Genomic DNA, 13105 nt, shown 5'->3' with positions numbered 1-13105 from the left:
AATATCAATATGGTGCATTGAAACAGCTTTCATCAGCTGCAGCAGTGTTAACAAACGCTTCAACCTTTATTCGTTGGTAGTATGGGAGTTGTGAACTTCACCGCGCTGTGGTGAAAGTGTTTTGAAGTGGCGGAGTTTCGTGCATGTTTTGTGTGGACTTTTGGATTTAAAAAAAAATCTGATAAAATTCGCCAGCTCCATTGAACAAAGAGCCTACGAACTATGCTCACTCTCTATCTGCGTCGGTCCGGTTTTGGAGTAGATAGATTTTAGCACGATGTGGAGTTCCTCTTGTTCCGCAGCGTTGGTAAAAGTGACACTAAATGATCTATTGCTTTCGAGTCCGAAGTGTATATTAGAGTAAGTTGCGTTTCAGTCTAACCAGTTCCATCCCGCAACAGCGCGCAACAAGGATGGAAACAACCGATGCGGACGAAACCGGAACGAAACAATACACACGGTGCAATGATTCGTGGCACCAATACACCGTGGAGTTACCGGCGAAGATGAAGCGAACAATACGTTTGACTCTCTCGTCTGCCTGCATACTTGTGAATGTTTGTTGAAAAAAAAAAACAACATTGACCAACCGGAGCACAGTGCGAAACACACCGGAGTGAAGGTACGGTGACGGATATTTCGGAGCAAAACAGCACGAAATGTCACCGGCAGAGCATTTCTGACGGTTCAGCCAGTCCGACAGCTGTCAACGTGTCATCGTTCGTGCCCCCGAGGGACGCAGGAGCGCAAATGGAGCGTCATATCAGAGTGCGACCGTCAGCTTAAAATGAGTTTGAGGCTCGGTTAAAGCGCTGGATGGCTAGCGGATCCGCACGTCCGTACTCCATCGCACCGGCTTCCACAACTGCATGCACCTTAAAATAGCGATATTCGTGCGCCAAACCCAATCTTTTGATAAGTGAAACCAAAATACCGGGCTCCAGGCCGAGCCAGTCAGGCGAGTTGCACTGCAGCGGGACGGTTCTGCAGGCACGAAACTGTTCCGTTGCTCCCGGTTTTCGGTAATACTTTTTGTCATCTTCTTGCCACGGTCGTCTTCCGCGCGGTTTGAGATGTGCTGTCGAGATGGTAACAAGTTTTATTCACGCAAAACCACACAAGGGCACGTGAAGCTACGAGATGCTGTTGCAACCGGGATGCAACACATACTTGGCGTGGCTGGCATGTTGGCCCATGCGAGCCGGAGAGCCTTTAAGACGGTCGTACTGCCGTACCAGCTGACAGCAGTTCAAAGAGTAGTGTTATGAATATTAAACTGCACACAGAACACTGGTGGCAGGCAAGGATTCGCACGTGCCCGCGTATATCCGTCTCGCGCAGCAGTTGTTTATGTCATAATTTAGCGATTTTGGGTCAGCAGGTGCCCGTAACAGTGCGAAAAGAGTACGATTTTGGCAGCACCGCTTGCGAGTGGCCTGCGGGCGGATACGGGTTTGATTCGGGAAAAATTTTCACTCCACCGTTCGTGTGCAGCAACCCGATAGCTTTTCACCTCCACCACTTACAAGGCAGTACCGCACTAGGCAAACACGTTCGCGGGATACGTCACTACCGGACGGATTTAACTGCAGACGAATGAGTTAGACAGGGGTTCGGAAAGAGAATATGAGGCCTTATAATTTGTATATTTAGTACGACAGACTCTGTAACGCACGGAGCGTTGTCCGGTGCATGCTGGGAGACAAGCTTGCAGAAATCAAATAGCAAACGCGCCCTGTGTAGCAAAACGGATGGCACAGACTCAACCACACTCGCTGATGCCGGGTGCCCCCAAAATGGATGCCAGCAGGAACGGGTGGGGCGAGTGCTTTTTTATACAAATATGCTCACGGCGAGGCCGTCTGCGAGGGCGTGTTTGGTGGGATCGTATAGAAACCGGGGGGTATATCAATGTCTGTAAATTTATGTCCAACACCAGTGATTGGTATACTTTAGTACTATCTTCCTAACAATGTAAGAAGAGTAAGAGCTGGGCTAAAAGCAGAAAAAAAAAAACAATGAGCGTGACGTCAAAGTAGTTCAGCTAAATAATTATCCCGGTGGGGGGGAAAACAGAAGGAAAGGAGCTAAATCTAACCGCGCAAGTATTGAGTGGCAGCAGAGCAGGCAGGAAAGAAATAAGACATCAACCGTTTGTGCAAAATAAGTCAAATTAACATTTTTATTGCTAAGTATCTACCGCTGTTTGTAATTGAAAACGCTACGATTTATATGTGAGTGTAATCAACACCCGAACCTGGACGGGGAAGGGAGACTCATTTGGAGGATGTTTTCTTATACTAATAAGCAATGCTAATTTATCAAATAATTAACCGATGAGGTTGGCAAACAAAAAAAAAGGGAGGGGAAAAAAAGAATGCAGCAAAGGTATCGCTACCAAGCACATAATCGTTAATAACTGAGATAGCCGTTCGGGACGTGAAGAAATACCAAAGGAAAACACACACAAATAACTAACAGACAAAACCCGTAAAGTAAGACACGAAATCATGCGAAATGGAGCAGGTAGCTATTTAGGATTTTGTAATATAGTGTTGAATATCCTTTAAAAAAAAAAACAAAACAAAAAAAAAACACACAAAAAAAAAGACATTCGAAGCAAAGCAGTAAAGTCCTCTCACATGCATACACACGCGTAGATAAACTTAAAGAATATTAACAACAAACAAACAAACAAAAAATCGTACCATAAGCAAAACAACACAAAACAAAACAAACGCCACAAACAAACAAAAAAATGTAAACAAAAAACCAAGACAAAACAGTCAACGTGTTATCATTTACCGAATAACTAACAGCTAAATGTAAATCTTAACCCTATCTTAATGATGAGCAAAATATTATACAGAAGCAAAGCAGCAGAAAGAAAGGAGACACTAGCGTTGTGCTTAATGAATCTTTTGAGAAGAATGTTTCATATGAAGTTGCAGTGAGGTGGCGGTTCCCTGAATCTGATCAGGAGTCAACACTCTATAGATTCATCATTCTTTGCGGGTTCTTGGATCGGTGGGGACTCGTCAATCGGGGTGAATTCATGAATCTGTGAGGAATCATAAGTGGGTAAAGCCTATTGAATCTTTGGGGATGTATGATTCTTTAAGGATTTTCCAAATTTTTCAATATTCATAGTTTGATAATTAAAGAACCTTTGAGGATTCTTAGAACCTTCAGGGTTCCTAAACTGTGGAGGAATAATTAATCTTTGAAGATTCAAGAATCTTCAAAGTAGAGATTCATCCATTCATTATTAATTTTAAAAATTCGTTGAGATTCGATTCGAGAATTCGATTTTCACAACAATAGCAAAGATACCTAAACCCGAGGTAGCTAACGGAACGGAGATTCATCAAGTTGTGTTTTTTTTTTGTATTGCAGGGATGATAAACGGTCAGGCAGAAGTTAAATATAACAACAAAGAATTGAAGTTTACCGAAGTAATAAACGAAGAAAGGGAAAGGGAATGAAGAAGAAGGAGCGAAAAAATGCACACCTGTGCCGCAATATATCGGGGCAATCGGGAATGGCGAGTAATATAATTGGATAAATCAGGTATTTTGCTCTTTTTCCCCCATTTCAGAAAGCTTATACAATGCTCGTATATTTTTTGTTTAATTTTTGCACCATTAGTATCTTTTTTTGTTGCTTCCCTTGGACGGTGGCGGGTTTGTGAACACTTCCTAATGTGAACACCACTGTCCTGTAATTCTGCACAGCGTTAGAGAGCAAGCGTTCACGGGCAAAGAGAACCTACATTATCTGTAAATGTAATTAAACATATCACTGGTCGCTTCGTACTAGCAATGAAAATCGAAAATCGGCCTCGTTTAACAAAATATGAAGCAACAAGAAGAAGAAGAAAAAGAAAAGACACACACAGAGAGAGAGAGAGACAGCTTCATGGTGCGATATAGATGATCCAACAAACCATAGGGCAGTGGGTTAGCCAATTCTGTCTTATTTATTGCTTATTTTGCACAGGTGTTTTCCAGCTGTTTTAAATTTATCAAGAAAAGAAAGTATTATATCTTTGTTGATGTTTTCCGTAGGTGTATGAGTGTTTTACAGTTATTTCAATTTGATTTCACCCCTACACCGCAATCTGATGCAGGTTTCGAATGTTTCCGTTTCGCGTATGTACAAAGGTAAACAAATAAAAAAGCACACACACACACACACACATGCGAAGAAGAATGCGAGACTGTGTATGAGGGTTTTGTAAAATCCTTTCCTGAATCTCGTTCTTCCAGCATCCGGCGTGCAGCCTTTTGCCTGTATCGATGGTAATTTTAAATGTGCTGTTTGCGTTTCAGCTCGAGTAACTCGCGGGCGCAAATGTGTGAAGCGATTTCGCAGCGCCGCCGCCTCTTTACATCCGCTTTTTTTTACCCAAATTTCCGTCCCGATCGCATTGCATCGCAGGTTTAAATGCGACAGCGTTGGCATTAATGGAATCGATACTAGCTGCTTTTTTTTTATGCACACTCTTCCGTCCGGCGCCATTATGCGCTGTGCGGCTCGTGGGGTTTTTTTTTTGTTCACGCCTTTATTTCGCTACCTGTCTCGCTACTAGGGGTGGTGTTGTGGGCCTGCCGCCATTTGCTACTGCTTGTGTCAAAATCGTTTTGAAGGGTGCATTAGCGAAAGCATCCAATCCTGTGCGAGGTGCCGACTTTGTTACTTCGTCTGATTTTGTTGGCTTTGTTGATGCGGAAAGATTGTGTGCAACACCAAACTTTTTTTTATTGTTATACAAAAATACATACATTCGTATAATTGGGCCTTGAGATCAGGATACGTATAATGCAATGCATTATAGAATTGTAGCTAAACTAGTTAATTTATAACAAAACAAAACAAAAATCTGTAATGTAGTAAAAACGTTGGAGATTGACACACGAGATCTCAGTAAACCGTAATGGAGGGAAGGGGTTTTGCTACGATTGCGATGCAGAAAATGCGAAATGGGATGTTTACAGATGTAATTATTGAAAGAATTCCCCCCCAATGCCCGTTTTGATCGGTTTTGGAACTTTGGATTCCACAGTAATATAGATAATTTGAAGTTTTCAGCGCAATGTTTTCGAGTTCGTTTTGAGTAATTCATCACCGGAGTGTCTTTTTCAAAACTCTTTTCTTAACGGTATAGAAAACAATGCTTGTTTGCAATTCGGCGACTAGTCGATGTCACGACAAGCACCAAGAATCGAAGTGTTCGTCTAATGCGTAATTACAATTGTAATGCTGGCTGCTTTTATTGGGTGGTAATTGGTGTGTTTTGAAATGGGAATTTTGGACGAATCATACTTAATCAGGAAGTGTGAAGTAGATCGATCAGACATCAAGTGGACGCCTGCATGTGAAAGGCTGGTCGGTTACTTCCTTTCGAATGACAGTTGGTACGTCACCCGTTCTTCAGTAGGGCATGATTGTTGAGAGCATCCACTAGAGCATAAAGTAACGTGAGTTTAACGTGAGCTGTCGTTATGATTATGGCGACGACATGGAACCTACAAAAGTAAGAGCAAGATGAGAAGCAAGTCTCCGATACCAACGCACTACGTTCAACCTCTATTGGACCCTCAAAGTGGCGTACCCCCTTTAAAGGCTTCGCACAATCAGCAATTGATGAGGAATAACAGATGTGTGATAAGCGGTTTAGAGAGTAAATCCACCAATTATAATGAAAGTACTTTTCGAGGGAGCGCATGTTTGAGTCGAATGGGAATATTCATGAGAAATTCTCAAATAACCACCCAATAAAACAGTAGAAATTATAATTTTCATTGCGAATTACAGGAACCTGGCATTCAACGGCTGTTTTGCCGTGAAGCCGGCCAATTGCCGAATGTTTGCAAACAATGCTAGCAGTGAAGTTTCGCTCAGACGTGCCGAAAATGGCTGTTGTGTGGCCGCAAGCAAACTATCTACAGTGAATGTGAAAACTAATTTAGAACACAAAAGCAAAATTATAAAAAAAGAAAACCAACAGAAAGCACGTAATGATCCCCACTAGATGGTGACTTCATGCGTCCTTGTTCGTGGAAGATAACAAAACAAAACCAAAACAAAAAAAAACAAAACGAAACAAAAAACCCTAAAACAGCTTATGGTAAAACGGACACCAACAAACAAGAGCAAAGAAGATGAAGTGTAAATTATTATGAAAGTGTAACACAAACTTCACCACTGTCGCAAAGCTAATGCAAAACAACAACGCGAGATTGAGAAAGAAAAAAAAACACAAAACAAAAACTCATATACGATATAACATAAAATTGGCAACGCAAGATGCATCAAATTGGGCGAATAGAATCAGTATCGAAACCGAATCGTCACATACCTATTCTAAGCATGGCGCGGGTAAGGGAACGTGTTAATAGCGCAACAACCGATCAAAATGTCACAACCCGCAAAACAACTCCAAAAAAAAACTCAACTGCTCAACGCAAGCGACGGCAAACATTAAACCTGGACAGGATGAATTGCGGGTGCGGGCCGTTAATAAATAATTAATCATAAACATTCAAAATAATTGTAATAAAACAAATATATTTTAAAGTGAATTGCTGTTCGTTTCACGTTTGCTTTTCAATGTGTGCTCCAGCGTTGGTAAGTGCAAAACATATTACGTATTCACTGTTGAGAAACTGATAAAACAAACGAAAAGAGGCAATACTTTCCCGCACCAAACCCGCTCGACGGTGCGGATGAGTGATGCGAAGTGTGTAATAAAATTAAAAGCATTACACGTGCGAACCGCACTAAAAGCTCCCGACCGAGGTTGGAAGCACTCAGCGGGCGGTTTTTCACTCCCCGCTTTAAAGAGTAATCATGTAAATTTTTGTGATTATTCGCTGAGGCTGATTGATGTTGCACGGTGTGCCATGGAATATTGTGGTCGTTTTGGTGGTTTTTTCTTTGGGCTGTCGCGTTGATTAGCATGGGTGGGGTAGATGCATCCAATAGAAAATGCATTCCGTGAGAATAAATCACCCCATCACAACGATGGGGCGTGTGAAAATTGGGATGGTTGTTGGTTTTTTATAACATTCTGGGAGGCGTTCGACAGAGGTGACTCAGTGTCACTTCTCTTACTTTGCCCAATTGTGTTCCATTCTTGTTAAAACTATGCAGCAGATAAATTAAATTGAATATTGCTGTACTTCTTTACCTGTACTTCTTTATTGCTACCTTCTTTACCATCCCTTCATGTCAAATTCGCATTCTGTTTCTTTAAACTGTGTAAACAACATCCAATCAACTGCCACCGGGCATGATAAATGAAATTCGATGCGAAAATTTTCCCAAAACCCCACTTCCTAGAAGCCTCCAACGCGCTCGCCGGAACATACACCAACGAAGGGGCGCCCAGTTCATTGCTTGCCCTGGTCGCCGGCACGCACACGCAGAGCGCACGGCGAAGTTGTGTCGTTATTCAACACTAATAAGCGTCAGCATCACTTCTTGTCGTGCTCCGGTGGGGAACATGCGGAACCGGCCCCGTCTTTGTCCCGCCGTCGGACGGAGCCTGGACGGACCCCGTGTCCTGTGTTCGGCGCCGGTGTAGTGGAAAATGTTGTTAATGGTAAGCATAGAAGTTTAAATTTGATAAAATTTCATCAACCAAACGGTGGTGCAGTTTCGGTTTGCTGGTACGGCGTCTTTTGCACCGGACGCACGGCGAGCGGTTTGGTGGTACAATATTTTCTTCTCACACCTTTTTACTCGGGTATATCAAAGGGATTTTGGGTGCCTTTAAAAATGCCATGACGCTATTGGGAAGACCATCAGCATTAGATCACCATGAAAACGCGAACTCCAACTCCAAGCGACCCGCCCTCCATTGCCGGGATTCACCGAGGCTCAAAGCTGGTGTATTTCTTCCAGGTAACAAATTAAAGAGTAAGATTACAGCAGCTTATAAATGGACAAGGCATAGCGAAAAACTCTCCCGTTGGTACAGTCTGTACATTTAAAAATGATGTTGTCGGTTTTTTGTTTTGTTTGTGCCCCACCGTGCGTTACTTGCCTTCCATCCCATCCGACCAGCCCGGTCTTGTTGATTTTAGGTCGAACCTTAACACAACATTTGGCCGGCTAATAGAAGCCTAGGGTGTTTTGCGTGTTTCTCTAACTATTCTGCCGCCGGCAGGCTCACTGTTGGGCGGACAGGATTTGGCACCAGGAAGTATTATATCAGCACCGAAACTTCACGTTCCTATGGTGCCCGTGCGGTCATGGGCTCGGAAAGATGTAAAAAGTAGCAACTCTTCGACGTTTCGAGATTCGCCATTCGACGGTGCAGTGCTTAGTGCTTAGCATTGAAGCATCGTGACGGTCTACGCTACATACGTATTTACAGCCTACAGCGGCTGGCGCACCCATCGACCGAAGGGCAAGCACTATCGAGTGCACTAGCATTGACATCCAGGGAGTGCGCATTGTTTCGTTGTGCAAATTAAAAGAAGTTTTCGGAGCTGTGGGGCTACCGCACTAAGTGCCGAGCTTTTTTGACTTTTTGCTTTGTGTGTGTAGCACACCAGAAACACACCTAGATGCAGCATTACTGCTACGGGAGTCACCTTCCCCATCGGTGCAATAGTTTTTTGGACCACATTTGGAAGCGGCATTTAGCTATGGGAGAGCGAGCGGGAGCGCGAGTGGCGAGAAGAACGGGAAAGAAGAGCACCTGCGCGTCGCAAAAAACCGTCGTCTCATACGTGCTGTAATCTCTCATCTGATCCTACCGGCCAATAAACTTGCTCATGTCGGGGTGTCAGAACCACAGATTTACAGGAGGGATTTTGCGCAAACTTTTGCTCCGGTTTAATATCCGGTTGCCCGGATCTCCGTGACATCCGAGTTCGAGGTACGCTTCCGGGTGCAATCGGCACAAAGGCATCGGTGTGGTAAGAACGTATACCTATAGGGTGTGAGGGTGGATATATATATATATATGTGGATATAGGGGTATATACATGTCAGTATATACATGTACAAATTTGAAAGCGTGCTTTATTTTACGACGCGTAGGTGTTGTACGTATCCAGAGGAGAGTTTCGTTTTACCGAACCGAAGGTGCTTAAAAAGGTGCTTTACATCTCCTAATGTCCTACATTTAACTGTAAGTGTTAGCAAAACAATTGTACTGTTTTAACATAAAGCACTTGTTACGCTTTATTTCAAAAAATTAGAATAATAAAAAATAATAATTTATAATAATTTGAAATATTATCTGAAGAGAACAAGCCAACCGATTACTCCGTGGGTACTCTCGATGTTTTATTTATTACAACCATTCAAATCCGCTCTATTTATCAAGGATGACGATGAGCATCTCATACCCTTTATATATTTTTGATGTATGACGAAGATTTCGCACAAAAATAATTAATATTAGCACACAATTCTTGGACGAGTCCATCATTGCTAAGTATTCTTCAAAGCTATTCTTCTCTTTCTATTCTTGAAAGATAATAACGTCAGGATGTCTAGGGATCTGTCACTGTTGGGCTTCTGTTGATATTAGTTATCCGTAGCTGGATATTCAATTCTTGATATCCAACTGTTCTATATTGGATTTGGTACCGGTCCTGTAGCGCCGTTACCACTAAACCAACGCAATTCACCCACAGTAAAGGATAGCGGCCGGTCTACACAACTCCACGCAAAAGCGCATACAGCCGACTAACTTCTGAAATATTCATCCGAGTGCAAGAATTAAGCCGTTCACTTTTCGTGTGTCAACGTAAAACAGCTCCGTGCCACGGTACATTTGTCGAAGTCACCGGGCTGAAATCCCAATGCCGTGGATGTCAATGGTGCAAGGTGAGATGTCTTGGCCGTGCTATGGTGGAGGAAGAAAAAAACTCCCCCCCCCCGCGCCCTCCCCCCTCCCGGAGGAGCATGTAGTTTTTCTTGCAGGCAGAAGGCAGGCTGACAAATTCTCGGGCACGTCACGAAAGGTTGTAGAAAGATTTCATCATCACCGGTGAGGCGCCACAAAGCGTGAAGACCCCGGGCACCGGTTGGCGTCTTGGCATCTTGCGCTCGAAACAGCGCCAGTACAGCGGCCGATGATTCGGCAAGGGGTAGGCACCAAGGAGCGCTAACCTCGGTACGTGACTTGATGCAGTTAGAAAAATTTAAATTTTATGCAAATACTCACTTCCGACGATTACGGCAAGGCACATGAGAAGGTTCTTGTCTTGTTTTTTTTTTGTTCGTATAGTTTGTTTCCTGCTGTTCTTCGCTCCTGACGTCCTTTCCTTGCAGGGACACAAAACCCGAAACACAAACCACATACAAACATACTCCCTCCCTTCTACTTTCTCAAACACACACACACACACGACACGTGATTTTTCTTTCACAAACGACTTCCATACCGTGCGCATGAGATTTTCGTTTTCGCTTTGCTGCATAGGCTAGCCTTCCGTATATTTGGCAGACACATTCGTCTCAAAGTGACGGTAAAAATCTGTCCCTTTTTTTTTGCTTAAAAGAAGGGACGGAAAGAGAAAACTAAGGCCGGTTTTAGGGGTGCTGTTCTAACGCTCACCAGCGGCACCAGCGTTCCCACCCTCCTTACAGCACATCGATTTAGCTTTTACCTCCGGCGGTGGGCGGTGGGCGGCAGTCAGGGCTAGGAGCGCCGGGAAATGCGTGAAAGCATCGCAGCAACACAAGACGTCCGGATAGTGATAGTGATTTATGGATTTTAATCTTCACGATATTGCTCGAAGGTGCTGTGCTTGAATAATTTATTCTTTGTAAATAGTTGCGGCAGTGATGCTGGCTAAATAGGAAGCCCCGGAGCCCGGCATCTCCGGAGAGTTGGTCGGTTGCGCACCCGACCGAGGCTGGCTGGTGCGAAAGTGGAACTGAAGAAGACGCTTTTCTTCGGGCATCTTTTATAATCCACTGGTTCCCAGAACCCGGAGGGATGGTTTTGGATGGGGAGGGGTGGGGTGGAAGGTGAGGGGAAGGAAAGGCGGCCGGTGGATCCGGGTGATTATTATTACGATTATTATGCTAGCAAATGGCTCTCAGGTACATCCGATAGATGTGAGCTGAATTCAAATGAGAGAAAGCAACTGCTGCCGTTTGGTGACGAATAACGGTGCGGCTTTGGATGCGGCGTCTTCCAGCGGGACCGTTCGCTGTTACGTCTTTCGCACGGGTGCTACAATAATCTAATGGGTTGATAGTTTGTAAATCTTTGATGGCTTTTGTGGTCAGCCCGCAAATAGCAGGTACTGGTGTGCTGGTGTCTCAAAAGTTCGTTAGCGCCGGTATGTGGGCGAATCGGAAGGAAGCAGCACTTAAGGCGCTTCAAGATCTAGATATCGCATGTACGGTTTGTGTTCTGGTCACTATTCTTTATTATAAATGATGATGAATTCTGTCACAACTACCCCTAATACTTAGAATATGCGGACCAGCTCGAACAAGTCCAGTGATAATTTCCGACTCACGGCAATTGAGTTGAAGGCGCTTGGCTTCTACATCACTCACCCTGCACAATATACTGAAGTGCAGCACACGGCAAGCGACTAACATTTGCATACCGCCCCAACCATCATGGCATGGGTGGGGCATGACCCAGCGCACAGTCCGGATGCGACACCAATGGGGGGGGTGAACTTTTCCGACATCCACGAAGGAGTGACAAAATACCAATGCCTTACATTAGTAAATTTTCCGATTGCATTTTCGCACCGATCGACGGATGCACCCTGACCTAACAGTGCAATTTTTCCGACACCGAAACTTCCAGCGGAAAACGGGGGTCGGTTTAGTGCAAAGCAGGAAGATCGCTCCCAAAAAAAAAAAAACACACACAGTGTGAGACGGAAGTGGTTTTACGAGTGTGAACAGCAGTACCGCAAGAGTTGTTAGGTCGATGATGACACGCTGTTGGCAAGGCAAAAAAAAGGGGGGAAAAGGTGAGGTGGGGCGGGGAAAAAAACTTTTTGCTTCAAAAGATATGAGTATATATTTTCAATTTGCCAAATCGCATCCCAACCATTTGCCATTCGTTTCATTGCTGCACTGTTGCGTCAGGACATTTTCCTTTCCCCTGTTGTTGCTGTTGTTGTTGCTCCGCTAGTTTCCAGCAAGACGCAACGGGACAGGGTGGGCCGTGTACGGCTACAGGGTGGCTCGTTGCCTTCTTTCATCTCGTGTGCCGGCATTCGGCACACTTGCAACAGCACTGCACAGCTAGACAATATCATTCAGCATATTCAAGGCGATTTCGGGACGATTTTCGAGGGTACAAAGATAGTGAGGGTGGACGCTTTGCGAAGTGAATAACCCGGCGGGAACGATCGACGAGAACGATCGGGAAATGGAAAAACTTTTGATTGCTCACATCCTTCTCATCGACATATCGACAGCCAGCGATGACGAGCGAGTTTTTCGACAAACGTTCCATCCCGGACGAATTTCTCGGTAGTCATACTCGTAAGACACACGGGTGGGTGGACAGGGGGAGAACGAGGAGGGGGGGGGGAGGGGGAGTAGGTAATAGGGAAGGGTATCGGAAAATATCTCGTTTTCATTCTACTGAAAGCCTTGGAGAAGGGCGTATGGTGCAAGAGCATAGGGATACACAAACTATATACACAGCCACACACACACACACACACACACACATACCTATTACGGAGCAACGATGGTTTTCCTTTCGGAAAAACCTGGAACGACGTTGCATTACCGGGGATTTTGCACTGCAAGTTTTTGGGGGCCACAAGTCAGGTGCCCCCGACGTGCCCGTCTGTTTTCGCTGCGGTTCCTGCGGAGTGCACCCGACGATTTCGGCTCCAGCTCAAAAGAGCCTTACAAAAATACACATACACACACACACATGCACTCACACCATCACACCACAACTGGTTGTGCGAAGGTGCTAGAGGAGACGTCCGGATACAAATTTTAAATTTATGCATCGCATATCAGGTACGGCATCTACGCCATTGCCCAACCACTTGGCAGAGCATTTGCACTCGGCGGTTTTTGGGTGGGGGGTCGGGGGAGGGAGTATGGGTTGCTCGACGGCACTCTCGACAATCAATTCTGT

This window comes from Anopheles marshallii, chromosome X (assembly GCF_943734725.1).
Source record: "Anopheles marshallii chromosome X, idAnoMarsDA_429_01, whole genome shotgun sequence".
Lineage (NCBI taxonomy): Eukaryota > Metazoa > Arthropoda > Insecta > Diptera > Culicidae > Anopheles > Anopheles marshallii.
The sequence above is the reverse complement of the archived record's forward strand: the minus strand, read 5'-3'. Positions refer to the sequence as shown.